This window comes from Ursus americanus, chromosome 6 (genome assembly GCF_024610735.1).
Source record: "Ursus americanus isolate L20-20 chromosome 6, mUrsAme1.1.p, whole genome shotgun sequence".
Classification (NCBI taxonomy): Eukaryota; Metazoa; Chordata; class Mammalia; order Carnivora; family Ursidae; genus Ursus; species Ursus americanus.
In genome coordinates, this window is record NC_142132.1 from 20,034,310 (window position 1) to 20,059,162 (window position 24,853).

Here is a 24,853-nt window from a genome sequence, read left to right on the forward strand (position 1 = left end):
GACATTGGCACACAGCTAATTAGGCTTTTAGTTATGGATAACTCTGGTTATGAATTTTCATGCTTTTATAAGCCACTGGGACATTCACAGTCTGGAATTTCCTAAGAATGAATTTAACAAAATAAAAACACTTCTGGCATAAACAAGGACAGAGCCAGCAGTTTCTTAATGAGAAAGATTTTTTTTTAAACAATGAGCATCTAAGGAAAACACTAAGATTGAAAAGTGGAGATAGAAACAAATGCTGTTATTCACAGTCTCTGGGCATAATCTCCTTAGATGGGGGTGAGAGATCTTGGGTTCGTTTTTATGAGAGCTGACGATATGAATGGGTGGCAGCATGAGTCAGAGAATAGAAAATCAAGTCCCTATAGGACCCCTGGATCTTATGAAAGCCTCAAAAATGTACAACAATTTATTGCTCTTTTGGGAGTCACCGTAGTTTCCTGATAGACACCACTGATTGGCTTTGAATCAGACAGAACTGACTTTGACACCTGGTTCTACCATCTCTTAGCTTCTAAGATTTAGTTTTCTCATCTATACAAGTCTGGGTAATAGTGGTGCTCATACATTGACTTATCTGAGTCATACACGAGAAAGCATCTGAACAGCATTCTGCACAATTCTGGTAGTGAGTCAGCACTCACTACTGGTGGTGATGGCAATGTTGCACCTGAATCTTTCTCTTTCTTCATAACCATCATTTACACCACCCTTTTATTATTTTATCATGTTCTTTTTGACCTTGTGCTTACATTTTTGTGTATTAATATTACCTTATATTATTATTTACAAAATACTCTCAAATGTTAATTTGTCTGGTCCTAAAGCAGTAATAAGTAGGCAAGGCGAGCACTATCATTCTCCTTCTGAGATTAAGAAAGGAAAACACCGAGGCTTTAGAGAAGGCCAGTGACTTCTTACTTTTACATATTTAGTAGCTGGAGGGGCCACAATGAGAGTTCAGATCATCAGCCATAGTGCTTGTCATTTGTCTGTTTTAGATACAGAAGAATCTGTCCATGATTAATTTTAAGAAGTCAACTGCTAAAAAAAAAAAGGTTTGGAAACCATAAGAATGAATTCTATCGAACGTCTCCTGATGACTAGCCCCCAGAGCTTCTGTGGCCAAGGCTGAGAGAGACCTGTGGGTTTTGCTGAGGTCTTGAATGTGCCTAATTTGGAGCTGAAAGCTGCCTTATCCAGTCCTGCAATTCTAGCCTTAAAATTAACAACATGCCCACACTCCAATATTGGAGGAAACCAGGAAATTACATAATAATGTACCAGGGGAGAGGAGATTGCTTTCTGATCCTCCAGGCATTTGTTTTATGTACTGACACAAGAACATTTGATTATTCCCTTAGCTGTCTTATGAGGAATGGCTATAAATGCTAATATGCATCAGGAAATTACCTGGCCTTCCTCTAACTGTGGGAACAAGCTCCATGAAATCATGGCATGCCTGCCTGTATTTTGTGTCACTGAGATGCACCACACCTTTGGTCGTCACTCCGCTGGGTCTTGGTCTCAGGAAGAACCTCTGGTCAAAATTCATGAGTTACAGTCTGTCCTGAGTCAGTTTACTCCCCAAATTGTGTGCTGAAATTTCTTGGCAGACATAAACAGTGGTAAATAATTTTTCTTATAAGAGGAGAAATATTCCAGAAGAAAGAAAAATCCTAAAACTTAATCTAGGAGTGGCTAAGGGAAATCGTGCAGTGAGTGAGAAGCATGGGTCCCCTTAGTTTGTCATGTCAGAAATGGGGTCATGCTGAGACAGGTCTTTGCTTATCAAAGCCTCCTAAGATTTGATTATTCCACAAATATTTATTGCGTACTTGCCTTGTGACTTGCTCTGCGCTAGATACTCCGTACAAATTATCCTGAGATCTTCACAGTCACCCTATGTATGCTGCAGTTACTTTGGGTGGCTCAGATTAGTTCTTCCACAAGACCATTGCTTTGAAATATCACAACATTTTCTTTATTGATTTATTTGTGAAGTATCCAAATGCAAATGCAAATCAAAATGCAAACCAAATGCAAACCAAAATGCAAAGTAATTTGGAATCAGTGCAGTATTGCATAAAGAGGACACAGAGGACACAATCAGCCTCCAGGCTGCTGGCTGTCTTGCTGGTAGACATCTTCACTTATCAATGCTGACACTGTTGCCTATTTCTACTGCTAAGAGCATCCGCTCATATACTTCTGTTCAGTCCTTCAATGGTGAACTTAGCTAATGATGCTGTTCATTTAAAATTGTTTTTTTTTTTTTTCAACTAAATGAGGCATTTGGGATTCTAAACTCATTCATCTGAAAATGTTTTTGCAAGATCTGAGACTATTTTATCATTGACTTGTTTACCCATCCAGGCATTCAACAATAAATACTGGACACCAACACCTGCGGAATGTGGGGTAAGCAATAGAGATAAGGCACTGAGAGAGGGAGGCCTTGACCTTATAGACCTTGCATTCTACAGGGGAAGACAAATAAATAAATAAATAGACATTAGCCATACGGTATGGTAGGTGCTTTGATGGGATAAGTGTGAGGTTCTTTGCAGGACTTGGCTGGGGTGCCTCAGGGAGGTCATCCGATAGCAGTTTTTCCCAACAGCCTACTTTGCATATGATATGTTCAGGGAAGCCTGTATCAGACCCACTTGGAATGTTTTTAAAAAATACAGATTCCAAGATCCAAATGAATTTCTGTGATTAGGGCAGAGTAATCTGCATTTTAACAAAGTTCTCCACCTGAGTCTCAGGCGCAGTGAAGTGTGAGAACCACTGATTTAGATTGATTGACAAGTTAAATGCTTGTTCCTTCTTCAACACCTATGTAATAATCAGAAATCTGCATCAGAATATAACAGCAAGTGTGTTGTCATAGAGATAGTCTTGATTCAAATGTAAATCATTGCTTTTTTTTTTTTTTTTTGGTATTGTTAGTCACAAATTGCTTGCGGCCCACACCTTAATTATCAACAAATAGAAAGCTGTGTTTTCTAGCAGTTAAAGTTCGGATTCTGGGGTAGGGCTTTTTCTTACCAACTGTATAACTTTGCCTAAATTACCTGTGCCTTAGTTTTGTCATTTGGAAACAGGATGATAATAAGATTCGTACTACGTGGACTTGCTGTGAGGACTAAATAAATTTATATATGTGAAGTATTCAGAAGAGTCCCTGTCACGTCCGTCCTCTTTGTCTCACCTGGACTCAGCTGCCATTCTAGATCAGTTCCTATCTGTTACCATCCTTTTCTTTGTGGATCACTGCCCTCTTGTCTTTTTGAAGGGGGACATAGTGGTGAGTTTTGTCCTGAGGAAGTACACGACGGAAGGACCTGATCTTCATTTAAGGACGTTCCCTGTGAACGATTTATTTTGTGGAGTGTTGTCTCATCTGTGCTCACGCAGTGTAGCAGGCAGAGTAATGGCCCCCAAAGATGTCTATGCCCTAATCTCCATGCCAAAACAGGGAAGAAGGGATTTTTCAGATGCGATTAAGAACCTTGGGATGGGGAGAGTAGCCTGGAACATCCAGGTGTCCCCAATGTAATCACATGAGTCCTTAAAAGTGGAGAACTTTTCCCAGCTGAATCGGGTGGAGATGCAATGTTTTTGGCTTTGAAGCTGGAGGAAGAGGCTAGGAGCCCACAAAGCAGACAGCCTACCAAAGCTGGAAAAGGCAAGGAAATAGATCTCCCCTAGAACCTCCAAAAGGGAATGAAGTCCTGCCAACACACTGATTCTAAATTGGTAAGATCTTTGTCAGAATTCTGATTTACGGAACTGTAAATTTGTATTGTTTAAGCCACTGAGTTAGTGGTAAGTTGTTACAGTAGCAATAGGAAACTGATACAATCTTTAGAGCCCTCTGTTTTGTTTTTTCCTGTAGAATAATATGTATCTGACCCTTCATTTTAATCTTTTGTACCCAGAAAATAATTCCTTCCCTCCGTACTGGTGCACCCCCTAGTCCTTTTTTTTGAAATCATTGGAAGTGAGGATTTGCCTTAAGTATAATAATCTGAAGGCTGATATTTAATTTCAGCAGATTATCCATTCTCTAGCATGCTGTGTATAAGTCAGAATTTCTCCTATTCTTCTTCACATCACATCCCCACCTTCCTAGTATTTAGTTATATTTACTTCTCTTCCCTTAACCTTCAGAAGTTTGTATCTACAGAATGTTCACCAGGTGATTTCTTGAACAGTTCTATTCTTGTTAAACTCCCATTTCATAGGTTCTTCTGAAAATGTGCCTGGAAATAAGGCCTGGATAATTGGCAATCACATCATATGCCCCACCACTCTAAAACGCCATAAAATTATAGTCCAACTAAATGAACCTAAAAGAAATAATGCATGTGGAATATTGAAAGACCCTGACTAAGAGATTTTTGCATGTATTTTAAAAATAGGCTGTTACATTAAACTTAGGTTGCTTAGTGAAGATAATTTTTAAAGCTATGTTTAAAAATATATTTAAATTAAAATGTAGTTAAAAGGTAGAACGGAGCCACTTATAAAATCTCCTCTACTCGAAAACATCCATGGAAGTAAATGTCTTCTGCACACTTAGATATGGTTTATGGCATCTAGATTGTGCGGGAGGAACAATAACAGAGTTTGCAGCTCACTGAGAACACCCAAATTGATTTAAGCTTCTTTTCATTGGAGCATACATTTATGACAGGCGCCATCAGCAAGAGCTTAATTTTCTAACTTATTTAAGCATTCACAAAGCTGTTTGACTTCTCCTCCAAGGGAACCTTCTGGTAGTTTGTGTCGGCTGCAAGATATTTTCTTCTGGGAGAATCTAAAGCAACCGGAACCTGTTTATCCTGGAGTTGAAATGCCCGGGGATCATCTCAGGTGAAAGTAAGTTCCCAAGCTGTTTCACGGTGATGTCATCAGAAATGTTGAGATCTTTAAGACAGTTTGGTGCATTCTCTGCTTTATGCCTTGGTGCTATTCTAATTATTGGAGAGTATTGATTTCAGGCCATCCTTGATGGAGGGCCAAGATGTGTCAAAGTGCACTCAGAAGTCAGGAGAGGGATATCTCGGTGCCATCCATATAAGGAACAGTTGGAGGCATTAAGACTACTTCACCTGGGGTGCCTGGGTGGCTCAGTCAGTTAAGCCTCTGCCTTCGGCTCAGGGAGTAATCCCAGGGTCCTGGGATAAAGCCCTGAGTGGAGATCTCTGCTCAGTGGGGAGTCTGCTTCTCCCTCTCCTTCTGCCCCTTCTCCAGCTCGTGCATGCGTGCGCTCTCTCTCTCTCTCACTCTTTCTCTCTCTCTCTTAAAAAAAAAAAAAAAAGACTGCTTCACCTGGAGAAGAAAGATCTGGTGGGGTATGATAGCCAGATTCAAAGTCTGAAAGGACGGCATGTAGAGAGAGAGTTTGACTTATCCCATCTTACTGAAACGGGTAGAAATAGAGCCAGTGGATGAGAGTTACTGAGGTTGATCTAAATTTTTTATAAAGAAGAGTTCCTGGGATCGGAACTGGATGAAGATGGAGAGGATGAGCTCTCTGTCCCTAGCGTTGCTCAATCATAGACAAGAAACTTGTAACTCCATTAGGATCCTTGAGCCATTTATTCTCTATCACAGTCTCTCCGCTGCTGAGAAGTTCAGGTCTCTGCCCCCAAAACCTGATGCCCAAAGGGTAGATGGGACATTTCTTTGCCAGAAATGGCAACTCTCGGCCACCATTCCTCCTCCTACCCAGGGCACATATTCTAAATGATCACAGGACTGTCTTCTGCCCAATAGAACCTCAGAATCCTTCTCAACGTGATATGCTGCCATTATTAGAATTGGCACACAGATGAAATCTACTTGTTACCTCTGCTTAAGGGCAAACCTGGGGTGCTCTTTATTATCCTCTCCATTCTCTACATAGCCCTCTGTGTTCTTTTTTGTGATACTTGGGCTGGGCTTCTGCAAATTCTGTTTCTGCTTAGCAAGTTGGATTACTGATACTCTAGAGGGACGCTGAAAGGCTGAAGGAGGAAGAAGAGACTTTCTCTCCCTTCCCATTTTCTGAGGCTTTCTGCTGCTTTTCTGTAGTGGCAGCTGATCCCAGTTTTCAGTTTCTCTAACAAACAGAAGCAGCCTCATGGTATGTTCCTCAGCGATCACAGCATCTTCCAGCCAGTGTGCCCCTCGGAGGTCTGAATTTCAACTGCACAGGGCCACTCCTCCAGCTTCTAAGTAATAATTATTCCAACTTTTTTCCGTGTATTCCCCATCCCTAGGGGTAGTGGCTCTTTCTACAATTGTCACTTCTGTGATGCTAGTCTCTTCTTATCTTTTTGGTTACCTTCAACTTTTCCCGAATTAGGAAGTTTTTCATTTTTTTGCTCAAATAGCCGGTATGGGTTTTGGTCTCTTGATTCTTTCGCCACATCTCCCATCAGCACTCATGTCTGTCTTCCTAACATTCTCTTTTCCCCTGCTCTCACTGGTGACCCCGTAACTTGCTAATCGCTGCCTACACATTAGCTGATACATAAGGTTTAGTACCAGCGGCTGTAGGTGGTTGTGGCCGTTGTGCACTGACAAACGCTAGAGGGCGCCGTTCGCATTCGTAATCAACATTGATCTCTACATTTAGGACAACTTCCCAGCAGTTAAGGAACAGAAGCCATTTTAAAATTTACGCTGAGCTAGTGATGCTTTAGCCTGTAACTGATTAAGGGCTAATTGTGTTTGACTTGATTCTAGACGGAGCTGTAAGGGACTTTGACGTCATCCAGTCCTGTGTGTTCATTTTCAAGATCAAGAAATTTAAGTCTCAGAAATGATGGCGCTAGTGCTAGGCTTCCTGGTGACTTGGAGCTGAAATTAGAACTGCAGACGTCAGACTCAGACAGCACGACCACGGAGAAATAACGGAACACAAATTCACTCTTTAAGGGGAAAGGCCAGTTCCGAGGGAGGTACCGACAAACCGTGTGTCTCTGCAACCCTCGTGTCCTCTCTGGCCTTCTCTGGCTGCAGAGGTTAGTAATGAGACCAGGCTGTTGGTGGGAGAAAGCCGGCTCCAGAAGATACTGTGGGTGTTGCTGAGAGGATGGGACTTAAAAACCCATAGATCATTAAAGTGCCCTTTTAAGCGTGTCAGAAAGATAAGAAAAATAATGGAGAGAGATTGGCTCCTACAGATCAGATACAGACCATGTGTGTTCATGACTTGATGAGTTTTATGCAGAATAAAATTGTTAATGGCTGAATGTGATGACAGTTAATATCCTATAAGAGTATAAAACAGTACAATGCAGGATAAAAGCATTATACAGTAATTACAAAGTGCCCATAATTAAATTTCAACAAGAAATTTATGTACAAAAAGGATCTGAAGGAAAGAAGATGTGGACTTCAGCAATGGGAAGGCTGGTGAGGAGGAAGGGGATGCGTCACAAATCAAGATGTTTGTGAAAATGAGGAAGAAGGGGGTCTCTAGCATGTAGCCAGAAGCATGTGCTTCTGCCCTCAGTGTAGAAAAGTCCGAGTGGCAGGTGAGAAAACAGGGGAACTAACATCACACCCATCCTTCTGATCCCAGTACTTTTGCCACTGCCAATATCTGAATCCTGAGCTTTCTGTGGGTGAAATTTAATTATTTTTAAATAATGACTACCACTTCTTGTACCAGATATTTTATTAGGCACTTTGTACACATTGTGCTATTTAACCCTCTTAACAATTTATGTTCCTTGTTTTAGAGACAAAGAAACCGAAGCTCCCAGAGGCTAATTGTCCAATAGACAGGAGTCAGGATGTTGCTTAACGTCCCACAATGCACAGGACAGCCTCCCCTGACCCCCAGCAAATAACTGTCTGTCCCAAAATGTCATTAGTGTCAAGGTTGAGAAACTGTCGTGGTTAATTGGGTTTTTGTTTTTTGTTTTTTTCCTTAATCTATTACCATTCTCTGTCATATTTAGGAGCGAGAGAACATGATTATTTTCACATAGGTTGTGAGTTACATTTGCTCTTACATGTACAAAGGTGAGATAAACCTAGGATCTTGGGAATAAATATCCAAACTTCTGATTATTTAGGAAGAAGCAGAATGCTAAAACAAAGTTCTAAGAGGGATTATAAAAATAGATACAGGAGCAAGGGGTATAGTAGCTACTCTGAGGCAACAAGAACGTGGCAGAGGAGGGTCCTCTAAAGAGGGACTGAGTAGGACTTGCACTCAATTCCTGGAGCAGATGCTGGGGTTCCTCTTACAGTCTTGGAAAATGATCATGCCTCTCCTTTGGCTCATAGCCCACGCAGCCTGGAACTATGATTTAAGTATGTGTCACTTCCTTCCAGATAGGTTAGAAGCCCCTGGAGGACAAGGATGCCAGTTATCATCTCTCCAATTCCTAGCCTTAAATTTGGTAGGTTCTCAGCTGTGATAAAATCTGAAACATGCAACTTCTTTAAGGAATCCCATTCATCCACAAGAACTCATGATTCGATAGTTGTAAAAGAAAAGGAAAGAATGTTATTTGATATCTTTTCCATATATTTTTAAAAACAGTCTTTTTTTTTTAAGATTTTATTTATTTATTTGACAGAGAGAGAGACAGCCAGCGAGAGAGGGAACACAAGCAGGGGGAGTAGGAGAGGAAGAAGCAGGCTCTCAGCGGAGGAGCCTGATGCGGGGCTTGATCCCAGAACGCTGGTATCACGCCCTGAGCCGAAGGCAGACGCTTAACGACTGCGCTACCCAGGTGCCCCTAAAAACACAGTCTTAAAATGGAAATTATTTATTTGGATTATGAACAACGTATTGCAAACAGTGTGCTCTGTGGCAAGGCAATTTCCCTCTTTGCCCAGGTTGCAAGCTAGAGAAGTCAGCTTTGATTTCTCCCTTCTCTGTCACAAATGTTAACAATTTTGTTAAAAAAAAAAAAAAAAAGCCCCCCCAAACTGAATTAAATAATTTAACAAAAATGAGCCAAATGTTTTCTTCTGTTATTTTCTAACTAGGCAGCAGCTTTGTCTTACTTTAAAATCAATCTTAACCTTATTTTATTTTGTGTGCTTCCTGTTTCAAAACAAAACAGATTTCCAAAACCTTCCTTTTTCTTTTTCTTTTTTTTAAAACAGGGTTAATAAAACCACAGTGTCTTGTTAGATTCAGTTTAAGATTATTGTCCACATGGAAATCTTGAGGCAATCCATTCAATTCTAGAACACAGGGTTAGAGGGAGGATTCTTTCACAAAATAATTTGGTAAAATAAGTATTACGGAAAAGGCCTGGAAAAGAGGGACATGTTACTTTCTCCAAATCCTCCTAATGAATAGATAATCATGCCTTTCCTTGAAGGACTTCTTGGTAATTGGGGGGGGGGGGCGGTGTACACAAACCTAATACTTTAAAATGGAGCAAAATGTGGGAATTTATCCATAGCGTAGATTATATTTGTTTTTAAATAACATTGCAAGATACTGAAATTTTGCCTATGCCCGATGAACTTTTAGGACCTTAAGAGTGTTTCACATACCATACAGCAATAGGTCAGTATACCGCGTTTGTCATTCAATCAAGTTTCATCAAATACTTAAGTCCACACTATATCCTGGACATCATTCTCCCTGTTGTTTCCCTCCATAGTCACGTTTACTCTTACAAGATTCCATTTTAAACGGAATGAAGTCAGTCCCTTCCCCAACCTGCTCAAGTCTGAAATTGAATGGAAAATATGAGCTGTGGATACTAAGGAAAATGTAATGTTTGTCCTTAACATTAACAAGTAAATGCGTATTCTATAACCAAATAAGGCGAATACCCTGGATCTGTCTGAAGTGAATTTATTCACTTTGTTTCTGACTGTTTTCTCTGCTGGCCACAGTAAATGTATCCTAACACAGTAGTTTTTATGCATTGTTATGTGGAGTTTATTTTCTCAAAATTGTCAAAATTTATTGTCTCAAAATTGTGTTTTGTCAAAATCAACATATAAGATCCAGGATTTGCCTTTATGTGGAGTTCATCTGTCCTTCTCCGTGGCCCCAGAGCGCTTGGGATGAATAATACTATTAGTTTCCTGGTGCTGTATGCGTGAGTGTGATAGAGTGTGTGTGTGTGCGCACGCGCGCATATTTCAGCATATGGTAATTACGATCCTTGGGGTGGAATAAAGCAGCCCTGCGTTCGAATCCCTCACTTTCAGACGGTGATATTCAGGAAGTTACTGAATCTCTCTGGACTTCACTTTTCACAGAATGGGACTAAAAGAAGCTACTTTATAGTGTTATTGTGAGGATTAAAAATAATACTTTTTAAGCACCTCTTACAAAATAGTTCCTCAGTAAATAGTATTTTTTATCCTTTAATTAGAAATGTTCTCCAATGTCAGCTTTTTGGCAGTTTTTTTTCTTTTTTTTTTCTTATTTGGGGGAGGGTGGAAGAAGGGTTCGTACGAGTACATGTTCACAGAACATGGTCAGTACAGGTTGAATTGAATCCCTTGGCTGAATTTCTGTGTAAGGAACCTTCGGTAGTCCCCATCTCACAGATGATTCCAATTTGTTTTCAGCTTGCTGGGAAATATAGAAAATGTGTTCCCACTCAGGACTACTCCTTTCCAGAATACTCTCAGATCCAAAGTCCCATACTGATATTTCACTTTTTATCACTTTTCCTCAGGGGAAGACATTCCAACCATTCGAATAATGTCCACACAATTTCAACATTTAGACTTCATTTTTCATAATTCATTAATGGCAGAGTAAGTGTATTAAAAAAATGTGAACTTTGAGTAACCAGACTAGTAAACAAATAAACCAGTTGCCTGCCTTAATTTTAAAATTATACAAGGTTATAAGCATTTATTCTAGGATGTTAAAACATTGACATTTAAAAAAAATTTTTTTAAAAGATTTTATTTATTTATTCGACAGAGATAGAGACAGCCAGCAAGAGAGGGAACACAAGCAGGGGGAGTGGGAGAGGAAGAAGCAGGCTCATAGTGGAGGAGCCTGATGTGGGGCTTGATCCCATAACGCCGGAATCCCACCCTGAGCCGAAGGCAGACGCTTAACCGCTGTGCCACGCAGGCGCCCCTGACGTTCTTAAAATTTTTAAGACAAAAAATGGTCCAGCTTTGAGCCATGTAAGATTTGAAGCCATATTAACAACCTGTCTTCATTAATTAAGATGGAGACATTTTGTAATAAGCTGGGGTTTTTTGTTTTTGTTTTGTTTTGTCTTTTGAGAGAGAGAGAGAGTGTGTGTGTGTGTGTGCAGGTGTGGGGAGGGGGAGAGAGAAAATCTTAAGCAGGCTCCACGTCCATTACAGAGCCCAATGTGGGGCTCAATCTCACAACCCTGAGATCATGACCTGAGCTGGAATCAAGAGTCAGTGGCTGTTTGTTTTTGAAACCCAAGCCTGACACGCCCTCATTTCACATCTGATGTGAGCGCTGCGGGCAAAACCAGCTTCCCAGCCAAGGGGACACCCAGGTACCTGTGGAGAACAGCTCACTCCTCATTCCACTGTTTTGCTTTTTTTCTGGCCAAATTGTCAGAAAAAATATCATTGTTTAAATTGTATAATTTTACTAAAGAAAATTGTCTTTTGCCTTGAATAGTTACCGATCTAATGATCCTGTGTATCCCAAAAGGTGCCCCATGGCTTCTAGGGGATTCAGAGAAAGGGACCAGATGGATAATGGGGACAGGGAAGTGACACAAATGAAGAAATTAAAACACACACATTCTCACACAAGTTGAACATCTGCTCATTGTAACACATGATAAACTGGTGTGTCATTCTTAAAAGGCTGATTTCTTACACAGCAGTTCATGTCATGGTGCTATTTTTGAACTTGTTTGGAGGAAGATAACTTTTTATTATAGTTTTTTTTTTTTTAAAGATTTAGGGCACATTGCAAAACTGTTATTTAGGTTTGTGCTAAGAAGGAAAACAGCTACTACCTTCCAGCCAATCACTGAGAATCATGAACATTATCTGCAGGGAATGACTTTTAAACAGAAAGGTAAATAAATCAGAACTCAAGCGATTATTTAAATGAGGTCAATATTACTCTAATGTATTCTTTAGATGCCCATGTCCTGTGGAGTAGCCAAGAATGAGAAGTAGTGTTTTCTAGCTTGTCTATTGTACCCACAGCCCATCCAGAAAGGTATCTACAGGAAGGGCATTGCCTGACTCAAATGTGGGCCCCGGTGTCACTGACCTTCGTCCAAATAGCTTTTATTTCAAGGACAGGGGAGCTGGGCTAGAGTTATAAACACCTATTAATTCACAGGCTCATACTCTTCTCAACATTTATGTCTAAAACAGTACAGGGGACTAGTTAATACCTTGAGCCTTGAAGACAGAAGGACATAGTTGCCAAGGCCAGCTCTGCCCTTGACTGGTGGTTGACCTTGAACAAGGAACTTAATCCTTTTGGGCCTCAGTCCCTTCATCTGTCAAATGTGAATACGAACAGGAGCTACTTTGCAGGGCATTTGTGAAGCAATATCTAGGGCGTGGAAGGTGGTCACAGAGAAGGTGCTGACAAATATTTTTTATTACGAGTGCCAGGACCCCATTCCAAGGACGTGTGCGTGGTTTTTGGGGGTTAGCTAGGCTAGTAGAAACTTGCAAGGCTTACAGGGCATTAACTGCAATCATAATGCCCTGTATGAAAGTGTGGAGCCAGTCTGCCTGGGTGTATCCTTCTCTGCCACTTAACTAGCTGTGTGACTTCATGCAAGTCACTTAATCTTTCTGTGTTTTAGTTTTTACAACTTTAAGATGTGAATTATAATCCTGTACACCTTAAAGGATTGTACTCAGTGTTAAGTGAGTTTATATTTGTAAAGTGTTTAGTATAATACCTGACATGCATTAAGTCTTATATGATTATAGTTATTTTTATTATGGAAGCCAGGCCACTGATAACTCTGGAATGGATATTCTGAAAGTGGTTTCTGCAAGAAAGAGGATGGGAGGAAGCCCTTCACTACTCTATAGGCTACTCTTAGGCTAATTCTCTTCGGGCTTTGGGCAAATTCATATTATGTATCAGGAGACTATAACTCAGAGACACCTTTCCTGGGAAGTTTCTTTCTCTATGCCTCTGGGAGCTCTTAGCACCTCATGCCTTATGAGACTGAAGGATCATCACACATACTGGTCTTTAAGTCCCTCCCTCATGCCCATCAGCCTTAGATAAGACAATTGCCCATTTGCTGACAAAACTGTCCCTGCACTGGAGCAATGCAAGAACGCTTTAAGAGCTGGAGAATGCAAGACCTCAAATGGCTCATTTTAAGAGATGAGGAAATGCCAGAGTTTGCAACAGGGCTTAGCCTAGAGAAGCTAGGGACTTTGAACCTCTGTAAATTAAGTAGGGAACCTAGAATGTACCCTGCCTTGGGTTAAGCCATTGTAGTAATACTTCCTGGTTCTTCCTCTTTTTCCCTTTAGTTTTGCTGAATACTCACTACCCCCTGGTTTTGATTCATTATTTTAGTCGGGGTAGGGTGGAATTAAGAATCTATTCCCTGGTCTTCCTCACTATCTGGAGTAGCTCTGCTACTGTTGTTATTAAGTCCTGTGTCTGATCCTTTGCTCTGTCTGTCCTCTGGTTGTAGGAGAAGAGAGTTTCTTTATGTGTTGCTAAGAAGGTCCTCTGGCTTTCACATTTCTGCTGTTGTCTTATGTGGTTTCTTTCTCAAGGATATCCGTGGTAGTCATCAACAGATCTCCAGATCCAAAATCCTTACAATTACTGTTTCTCGTGAAACTTCTATGTGCATGAAATACTGCACCCACCAGAGCATTCCCATCACACATGATCCCCTGAGCAAGCTGAACAATTACTGCACCTGTAGGCTGGGGGCTCTCGTTGCTCCACCCACCACCAGAGAGGGGGTCCTCATTGCTACCCTGCTGTTAGTAATCCAGTGCCAACATTTCATTTTAGAATCCGCTTCCTTGGATCACTTTAGGTTTCAACTGTTAGGTTGACTAACCCAGGTAATGGATGTTAGAAATCTCAGATTTACATGCAAACATTATTGGGGGAATACTTTCAGAAGCAACACCTGAGGGAGGTGAGGGAAGCAAGACTGGACAGATGAAGAAGTTGGACTGTATAATGCAATTACAGTGGAGTACTCAGATGATTCTATAAGGATCTCTGAACATGGTTTGTCCTTTTAGAGAGGTCCTTCTTTGAAGCAAGAGGTCTGGGTTTTATACCCCCCCCCCCCACATTAAGCATTCATTGGATGAGAGCTGCCCTGGGGAGGAAACATGACCTTGATAAGCCAGCTCACTTTGGCCAAGATCAATTACTGGAGAGCCATCAGTCACCAGTACCAAGCCCCAGCAGCTGGTGCCACGAGCATCTCAGGCCTGAGGGAGGGGCATCTGGATGGTGCATTGTAGTATCTAGCACAGTAGCCACAGTAGTAAATAAAATAACTCACGTAAAATGCTTGGTGAGGTTCCTGATGCTACTAAAATTCTCAAAGAATTATGATGATCACTATTCTTTTCTTGAAGATCTGCGTTAGGCTGATCTATGGAATTTGCCAGGTGACTGGGTGAATATGATGTGGGTGGTGAATGGGATGGATTTTGGGTATGGGTAAAGGTCAGGGAGCACAGAGTTTCTGCAGGAACTGGGCTGAAAACTTGCATCTATGTCTGACCCACCTTTTTGCTTTTGTCATTACGGACTCGTGTTCCACAGGAGACTTGACTCTCTTCCTCCTCCACCGCATGGCGTGTCTTCCTTTTTCCTCCAAGAGTTTGACTCTCCTAGGGCCTGAAATTGCCTCTATCCAAATGCAGAAGAAAGCTGTGCCTTTCAGGAAAAATTTCAGTGATGTAGCAGGAGTAAATTTACTAAATGTATTTTCTTCTAGTTTGGAATTCAATGAAAAACCTAGAGTTTTTTTTCACTTGTGGACAGATCGTTAATATGGTATCTGAGCTAAAATCAGTCATCTGCGTTGTTAATGATGGTAAATCGTGGTCCTCACTTATTTATGGGGGGGGGACATCAACAGTGCATTAGATCAGAACAGGCTTGGGCATAAGGCAGATGGCATCTTTGTCCCCCCAGTACAAAATGTTCCCAATGTAGAATCAAACTCTATTTAAAAACAAGATTTTAAAGTTATTCCAGTAGATAGTTTGGCAAAGCCTTTCATTCCCAGGTAGACCAGGGCAATTGTGGAGCTCTGAAGTTTTATAAAATATAATGACTTCTTTGCAAAGAACTCCTAGAACAAAATTCTAAAGATTCTACTAGGATTTTTATTTGGTCTTTTCTAGAGGGAGGGCTGCTGAGCTCTTCAATGAATTAGCACAAATAAACCCTTTTGCTGATTTTCCAGTCTCTGCCCCATAAAAGTAAGTTTGAATCAACTCAGTGACATTTTTACATGGAGCCTGAAAAATGTGTTATTGCAAAAGCCAAGATCTGCAAACCCCACAGGCCTTTCTCTGTGAACAACACTGAAGTGAACAAGAGCATTTGGAGTGAAACAGATTGAATGTTCTTTCATGTTGGAAGCACAGGAAGATTTACAAGCACGTGTCTGAGCTTCTCCATGGACACATTATGATTTAAGGTCTTATATTTTCCTTTTTCCAATAGACTTATTTGAACTTTTCATTGGAGTGGGTAAAGATAACACATTGACTGATGTAATTTTGAGGGGATGGAAGCCAATGAGTTGTAGCCTTGGAACTGTAGAGCACTGTAAATGCTAGTTGTTTTTAAGATGAGGACTGATGTCCTTATGGAGGCTATAATTTAATTAAGCAGGTAAGGACAGATATATATCCTAACAAGACAAATTTGTACACACATAAGATGATAAAAATAATACAAGGCGCTTTAAGACGCACCTGAAGAAAGGTTCCATTATTTATTCTCAGAGACCTAAGACAGGGACAATTCCTGTGAGGTGAGGCATTCGGGGAGTCTACAGGCAAGAAGTGTATCTTGAAAAACAGGTAGGATTCAAACTGACGGTGAGGAGGTTGCCTGGCTTTGTTCTGGAGCTCCTGGGTACTGCAGTGCCATCTGAACTCACAGCGCGCCTGGCTTACAGTCTCAAAAGGTGTTCTGACCAATTGATGTGGAGTGATGCGGAGAGAAGGCCTGGTGAAAGTGCAAAATAAAAACAGGCTCCTTGCAGAAAATTCTAGTTACTCTATAGCATTAAGAAAGCTGCAGTGCAGTTGAGACATTTTGGTTGAGGACATGGAGATGAGAGGATGTGGGGCTGGAGAAATGGAAACATAAGCTAGACCCATTCCGGCACTCTGACTGCAAAGAGCTCCCCACTCCACCTACACTTCCACTTAAAGGAAGTTTTTGAGGCTTCTACTTTGGCTCAACAGGGTGGGATTCTGCTCTCCCTGTCTGTCTGAGGAGTGCTTCTGCCCTGCCTTCATAGTGATGGATTTGCTAAACTGTTTAGCCAGGCATTTGCATGCAAATTGCAAGCCAAAGCCGCCTTAACTGAACTGTCATTGTTGGAGTTTCCCTTCCACCAAATGTAATAAAAATAAATGAGGGGCTAGAACCAGGTCCCATGAATAGGAACTGAGTGAGATTTTTGTTAGGTGGTTTTAATAAAAATGTGGACTTCCCTTCGTCTCCTTCTGCAACAACTGACTGATTCACATTATGATTGCATCCAAATCCCTCCACTTTACCATTCTCCAATTACAGACATGAAGGTGCTTTTTTATTGCTAGTTTATTGGCATGACATTGCAATCTTTCATTTAGAAAACTCAGTCTGTATACCTAACAAGTATATCCAAAACTCCTGGGATTTTCCTTCCACTAACAGTAATGTTCCTCCCTGCAGAGGCCTTGGCCTTGGCAATCACCTGCCCAGAGACCTGAATAAATGAATAAATATGTACTTTAAAGAGAAAGCAATGTCTTGAAGAAAAACTGTAGACTAAATCAGTATTTGGAAATAGTTAGGATCATATATCATAGGTTTGTATATTTTTCTTCTTGACTGAATTCAATAAAATTGGCATAAGACAAATTCACCAAAAAATTTAACTCTAAACTCAAGGCAAGTGGACTTCTCAGTGACTGAGAGCCCAGAATTTGCACAGGTTGTACTTCTGAGAATCTTCAAGAGAGCAGCCATTCTCTTTGCACATTGCTTTGCAAGAGACAAAGACGTTATCTGCGCATGACACAGCTAGAGATGGAGATGGGTGTGATGAACTTTCCTGGGTGGCCTTTGTTAAAGCAAACCAACTCTTCTTTCCCAGAATTCCTCATCTGTGCTTAGAACCCAGCACCTAACTGAAGGTGTGTGAAAAAACAAATGTAAACAAGATCTTAGCAAGAGCTCTTGACCATCGATTACTAGACAATGACCTTGAACATGTGTCCTTCCTTAAAAAAAACACAAGAATGAAAAAAATAAGACACAGACTGAAAGAAAATATTTGGAAAAGACACAGCTGATAAAGGACTGTTATTTAAGATACAAAGAACTCTTAAAACTCAACAATAAGAAAACATACAATCTATTAAAAAATGGGCCAGACCTTAACACACTCCTCACCAGAGAAGATGCACAGATGGCAAATAAGCACGTGAAAAGATGCAGCACATCCTGTGTCATCAAGGAATTGCAGATTAAAACAGCAGTGAGATACCACTACATACCCGTTGGATGGCCAAAATCTGGGACACTGACAACAGCAAGTACTGGGGAGGATGTGGGGCAACAGGAACTCTTATCCATGCCTGGTGGGAATGAAAAATGGTGCAGCCATTTTGGAAGACAGTTTAGTGATTTTTTTATAAAACTAAACATACTCTTTCCATAGGATCCAGCAATCATGCTCCTTAGTGATTACCCAAAGGAGTTGAAAACTTACGTCTACACAAAAACCCGCACAGAGATGTTATAACAGCTTAATCATAATTGCCCAAACTTGGAAGCAACCAGGATGTCCTTTAGTTGGTGAATGGATAAATAAACCATAGTACATCTAGACAATGGAGTATTATTCAGTGTTAAAAAGAAAGAAACTACCAAGCCATGAAAGGACGTGGAGGAAACTTAATGCATATTACTAAATGAAAGAAGCCAACCTGAAAAGGCTATGTATTATATGATTTCAACTATATGACATTCTGAAAAAGGTAAAACTATGGAAACTAAAAATATCAGTGGTTGCCAGGAATTAAGGACGATGGGGAGGGATGATTAGACGGTGCACAGAGGATTTTTAGGACAGTGAAAATATGCTCTATAATACCATAGTATTGGATACACATCATTCTATGTTTGACCAAACCCATAAAATATACAACAGCGAGGATGAACCATAATATAAACTGTAGATTTTGGGTGATGAAGAGGTCTCAGTTCATCAGGGTCATCAGTAGTAACCAGTGGACCACTCTGGCGGGGGATGTTGTAAATGGGGAAGGCTGTGCATGTGTGGGGGGCAAAGGGTACATAGCAAATCTCTGTACCTTCCCCTCAGTTTTGCTGTGGGGGCCTAAAACTGCTGTAAAAAATAGAGTCTTAATAAAGAAGAAACAAACAAAAACCACATATAAAATTCCATGGCTTCTGGTGGTCCAAAGACCTCCTCGATATTTCTGAAAATACCTAGGAGACTGATTTCTGTGGCCTCTACTGCCTCTTGGGCTCTAGACAGATCTAGTCTTAAAATTCAGTCCCTTCATTTCTCATCGACTTCCCTCCCACACTTCCAATTCACATGAACACACATGACTTCATAGAGTGGGTGTCACATCACACATCACAGCAAACAAAGGGGTCTATTTCTCCTTTCCAAAGACCTTTTTGGCAGCCACATCATATAGGACCCAGCCCCAAATCCATTTTCCTTTCTAATCTCTCCAATTCCTTCCTTCTCTTGTTCATCCTTCTTGCCTAGAACCACGAATTCCTCTCTCTGTCCAAAACAGAGGCAGATGGGCCTTTTCTCTGAAGTCCTTGGTGCAGCCTGATTCCCAGGTCTTTGGATCCCATCTTGCACCAAGCACTTGTCTTTCCATTCATGTATTTCCTTCCCTAAATGGAACCCTGGTGTCTTGTTAGGATAAAACATGGTGCCCGTGTTTTCACACTAGCATTGCTTCGGGGGTGTGTGTGTGTGTGTGGGGTGGTGGTGGTTAGGAGCTGCCTCACAGCAGCTGTGAGAATTCCAAACTGGATCAGCCACCTTGCCTCACCTTTGATCAAAGGAAGGACACACCACGGCAGAGGCATGGTTAAGTCTCTGGTTGTGCCATTGCCTCGTCACATGCCAACAGAGACCTGGTCTTGGTCCAGGTGAATCACAGTTTCGGTCACATAATTCAGTGGCAGCACTGCCCTTCCTTCAAAGAGTCAGCACATCATTTGTGGGAAGGGGCCCCCTACTGCAGTAACTGGCTGCTTTTCTTCAAACACTGGGAGACAATGGGGATGTGTGAAAACAGGTCATGCATAAACAGAGTACAGAGATTTCCGGGAGCAGATGCAAGTAGTGGAAAGTTATATTTAACTGTTGAAATCCAGGCATTTGAGCACTCAAACACCCTACCAAGGTTGAAGTCAAAATCCATTCTGTCATTCTTGCCAGGTGACCGAGATAAATGGCTGAATTCTCAGTTGTTTGTGCAACGAAGCCAGTTACCTGTTCCATGTTCATTGAAAGTACTTAACATGGTTCTTAGCACATAATAAAAGCTCAATAAATGGGGGCAGGTAATTCAATAATTAGACAATCACACTGAAAAGGAACCAGCTCCAAGTCGAACCCCTGAATTTGCTAAGTATGGTTAGTGGACACTGGTTTCGTGCAGCCTTACCCTTCATCGCAGCAGCACATCCTTGAGCTTATTTAAAGCAAAGCAAATTCTAGTCCAGTGCCCTAACACCTACCATCCCATCACATGAATCCCTTTTCCTGCTTTCTTCTTTGAAACATATTGAAGGCAAAACAGGACAGGCTCATGTTTTCTATTCTTGATTTGATATTGGTGGCCAATGTCCTTTTCTTTCCTTTTATTTCTGCTTACAAACAGTATCCTTTTCCTTCTGGACTCTTCACCAGGTGGTCCACAGAAAGCCCTCTGAGAGGAAAACATAGCAATCATGACAACAGCATGCTCCAGCTGGATGTCCTGGATTGAGAGTGTTGGTGCAGGAGACTCTCCATCTAGGGCAGACTGCCAATCGTCCCCAGAAATCATAGAACAAAAATTCCTAAATACCAGTATGCTGGTGTCCAAAGCACATCTCCTAGATAGCTTCTTATTTTTAGGAATGACTACAAAATCCATTTTTCACACCATACGTTTTAACGCCTAGTGCAGAAAATACTGTTGCCAAATTTATCCACCACCTAGTCCCACCAATATTGTCCTATTTAAGCTGGAGTCCCCAGAAAACAGTAACTGACAGTTATTGTGCAGCTCTCTCCCCACGCCACACAGGGAACCAGGGAGCTCAGGCCTCACTGGAGAAACGGGCATCATGGACACGTTGGCCCTTTTCTCACACACAGATCCTGAGTGTAAATGGAAACCTTCTGCCCTAAGAGCCAAGACTCTGGCACTGAGAAAACAGTTTGTCAGGTGACACAAAATTTCTTCTCTCTAGAGAGGAATTTGCTGTTCATTCCTCAAAATAAATTTTCTTGTGAAATACAAGTATTTGCTTCTATAGCCATACAACATAAACATAACACGAAGATAATGGATTTAGTACATAACGTGCCGAACACCTTGGTAAGGGCTTTGCAGGATCACAATCCTATGAAATAAGGACTCTTATTAACCCAATATTTCAGATGTAGAAGCTGATTGCTGAATAGTTTAGATTAATTGTCCAAGACCAGGCAGGTAAAGACCTGGGATTTGAACTTAGATCTGTCTGAGGTCAGAGCCTGAGCCCTTAGTAGGGCATAAAATTCAGTTTACTTTGAGTTTTTCAGGGACAGGGATTTTGAATAAAGGAGACCTCTGGACAGGTAGCGAAAGATGCAACAGTCGAGGGAAGTAGGGAGAGGGTGGAGCAGGTGGGAGATAAAGACATGGTGTTTGGAAAGTCAGTAGCACCATCCTCTCTACAAATCCTCGGTAGTGAGGCATACTTAAAGGTAGGACAGACTCTTAACACTTAGCTGAGAAGAGCCGACAGCCAATAAATACAAGCTGTTCGATGAATGATTCAGTCTGTCCCCCACTCCTCCTAGCCCACCTGGCTCTAACAGGGGAGCCTGTGAGAATACATCACAATCCAGCTGCTTACCTGAGAACGAAGGCCACTCATAGCTGGTGAGTGAAGATTTTCAAACTTTAAACGTACACACAAGGGCATACAGGTACCTATGCACATAAGAACAAGAAAACTGGGGAAATTTGAAAAAGACCAGTCAATAAATAATTGAATCAGATGTCAATACCCTGTCAACTGTAACAGTACGCTACAGTTTTATATGACGTTAGCACTGGGGAAACTGGCAAAGTATACAAGAATCTCAGTATTGTTTCTCACATAAGGTGTGAATCTGCAATTATTTTAAAGATTTTTTCAATTAGAAAAACTTTAATGACAGTACTGGAGGTTGGCCTGGATCTCTCTCCCTCAGCACTATGGTACTACAAGTTGCAAAGTCTGAAATAGAGTGGGATGAGCTTTATTTATCAGCAGCCTGGACGATGGTTTGCCCTACACAGTTGTCACTGGGGAACGCACAGGTTTCAAAGCCTGGCTTCATCCATCTGAGAAAGAAAACTTCCCTACCATTAATAGCACCTGACCAGTAGCAACTTTCTGGTGCCTATGGCTCCCACCCCCATAGGGCCAACATTCTCCCCTCCCGGGCTCCATTCAGGCCATACCTGTTGTGTGTGGGTATACTTTCAGTTTTCTGGTTGTGATAAGATGCTGTGCTCATGGAATAATGTATTTACTTATTATAAGGAACACAGCCATGAAATGGGCAAATAGATGACTCGCAGGGTTTTGTACCCAATGTGTCACCTGTAAATGAAAAATAATCGGATGATCCATCTGCTTCCTGTCATGCATACCTCAATTTTCTTCACTATCTATGGTACTTAAGAACTATCGGCATTTTTAAATACTAATTACTCACTAACAAAAAACTCTGTTAAAATTGATTGGCCTTGGGATACAATTTTGCCAAAACCTAACATACTATTGTTCCTTTTAATATATTGAAGTCTGACTATGATGAACTGTGGTTAGTAGTTTTCATTTCATCATGCCAATACTACTGAGATTTCACTGTACTTGTATTTTACAGACAGTGCTGAAAATCATATATCATATAATAGGTGGGACAATAATCTGATCTATTATTCCTGCAGTAATTCTTGATAGGAAGACAAAAAATTCACACAGGTTACATCTCTCTGCTGATATTATTCAGAGGTAAAGGTTGAAACAGATAATAACCTTTGGAACCAATTAAATATAATTGTACCAATTTCCCCCCATGACTTGTTGTAATTATCCCACCATGAGATAGCACATGTCATTGCAAAGAAAAGCTGAATTTTTTTTCATTTTTCAAGAATTTAAATTTTAACTCCTTCCTGCTCAGGAAAGGATTTTCTGTAGCCCCTCCATCCAGGACAATACTTGTAGCACTTTGGAAGGGGGGGGGGGGTCAAGATCTTTAAAAAATATCTTTATTGGCTATACTTTGTTTTTTTTTTTTAAAGATTTTATTTATTTATTCGACAGAGATAGAGACAGCCATCGAGAGAGGGAACACAAGCAGGGGGAGTGGGAGAGGAAGAAGCAGGCTCATAGCGGAAGAGCCTGATGCGGGGCTCGATCCCATAACGCTGGGATCATGCCCTGAGCCGAAGGCAGACGCTTAACCGCTGTGCCACCCAGGCGCCCCTATTGGCTATACTTTTAACAATAACTACGAAGGAAACCTATTCAACCATTAAAAATATAGGATGGAGATTTTAAAAAAAGAAATCACTACACTCTTAACACAGAGAGAGAAACACCACTAACACTGTGGTGTTTTTCCTACCAGAATTTTACAATATGCATTACACAGTATAAACCACTGCAAGGCCATAACCGTGTTTTATTTTATTTTTTCTTTACCTCTTTCTTTTTCTATTAACAATATGTGGAGCGAGCATCTCTCCATGTCAATGAACATGCATCGTTGTTGTCATTTCTAATGGTGGCCTGTCCATTTGTTATTTAAGCAGCCCATATTGCTGACATCTCAGTTATTTTGGTCCTGCCAGCAATTTTGATTCACGTTTGCTTTGTTTCTGATAGCTTCCCCCAGGCCTGGAGCACAGAGATGCCATTCTCACCTAGAAGGGGGCTCTGCCTGGGGCAGGATTATTTTCCCCATTTTTAGAATTTGCTTTGTTTAATACAGGAAAAAAAAAAAAGAAAAGCTCTGAAATTTGGTTGAGGATTATGATTTTCTAACTTGATCTCAAGCTCTGCATTTGCCCCCCTTGTGTATATAGACCTGGGTGCCTGGACGGGCCCAGAGCCTTCCAGTTCCCAGCGGCCCCTGCGACAGCAGCAGCGGGGTCAGGAATGAAAACAGCTCTCCCTCTTTCATGGACCTCTGTTTCTTCTGCTGTGTGGAGCTGACTCAGCAGCTGGTGGGAAGTTTGATACAGGCTGTTACTTCACAGGTTTGGGGGAAAACAAACAAAATCTTGTAACAAAAGGAATTCCGAATTCCTTTTTCCTTTTCTCTTTTTTATTGTGATAACATTTAACACGAGCTCTATTCCTTTCACAACATTTTCAGTGTACGGTGCAGTATTGGTAACTATAGCGATAATGTTGCGCCGATCTTTAGGACTGAGTCCCCTTACATAACGGAAACTGCAGACCTAGTAAACAGCGACTCCCCACTTGCCCCTCTCCCACAGATGAATGGATAAAGAAACTATGACATATACATACAATGGCGTATTAGCCTTAAAAGAGAAGGAAATTCTTCCCTGTGGGATAATCCGGGTGAATCTTGAGGCCACGATGCTAAGTGGGATAAGCCGGGCACAGAAGACAGTCTGTGATGTTACGTGTATGACATATCTAACAGAGTCCACTTTCTTCTTAAGAATATGACAGAAAATTGGGGTGCCTGGGTGGTTCAGTCGGTTAAGCATCTGCCTTCAGCTCAGGTTGTGATCTCAGGTCTTGGGATCGAGCCCCACATTGCGCTCCCTGCTCACTGAGGAGTCTGCTTCTCTCTCTGCCTCTCCCCCAACCCTGCCCCCTCCTCTTGCTCTCTCTGTCTCTCAAATAAATGAATATTTCCTTTAAAAAAAAAAAGACTATGACAGAAAATTACTTTGAAAGTTTAAGAATTCTTGTGAAGGGAAAAAAATAAAGGCAAGACTAGGTAGTTTGATTAAATTTCCCCCAATTGAATGCTTATCTTGCAGTTAGAGGGTTGGGAAGACACACCCACTTTCCAGTGCACCACCTGGCTCCTGGGAAAATGAGCCAGGAGACCCCCATCCATGGGGATGTTCTGGGCTCCCCCCAGTCCCTCCATCCAGTGCTGTCATGGCTTGACTGGCCCCGCTTTGCAGCCAGCGTGCTTGACCAACATTGTACTTACTCAAAAGTGCGAGAATCTCAAATGCATGAACTTAGTCTTGACCACCAGCTTTGACAATGAGCTTTCCTTCCAGAACTGGGAACTTGGCTGTGTTTTCAACTAGACTCTTACCTTATAGTTTAATTCTGAGCATATGCTCTATTGAAACCTGGCAGCCACCATAGACACCCTAAGAGCAAGGTCCT

General features: G+C 41.3%; 1 long non-coding RNA gene across 3 annotated transcripts in view; it reads left to right on the top strand.

Annotated features, from left to right (window-relative positions):
* Positions 1–3,619: 3,619 nt before the first annotated feature.
* The window catches only part of LOC148109766 (uncharacterized), a 111,423-nt gene continuing 90,189 nt past the window's right edge, over positions 3,620–24,853 (top strand). For 2 of the 3 annotated variants that reach the window (XR_015724733.1, XR_015724734.1), the window contains exons 1-2: positions 3,620–3,771; positions 4,783–4,896. This is a non-coding gene — a long non-coding RNA (uncharacterized LOC148109766). Of the gene's footprint in view, positions 3,772–4,782; positions 4,897–6,750; positions 9,329–24,853 lie in introns of those variants that run through there. The other variant, XR_015724732.1, reaches the window with a different exon arrangement.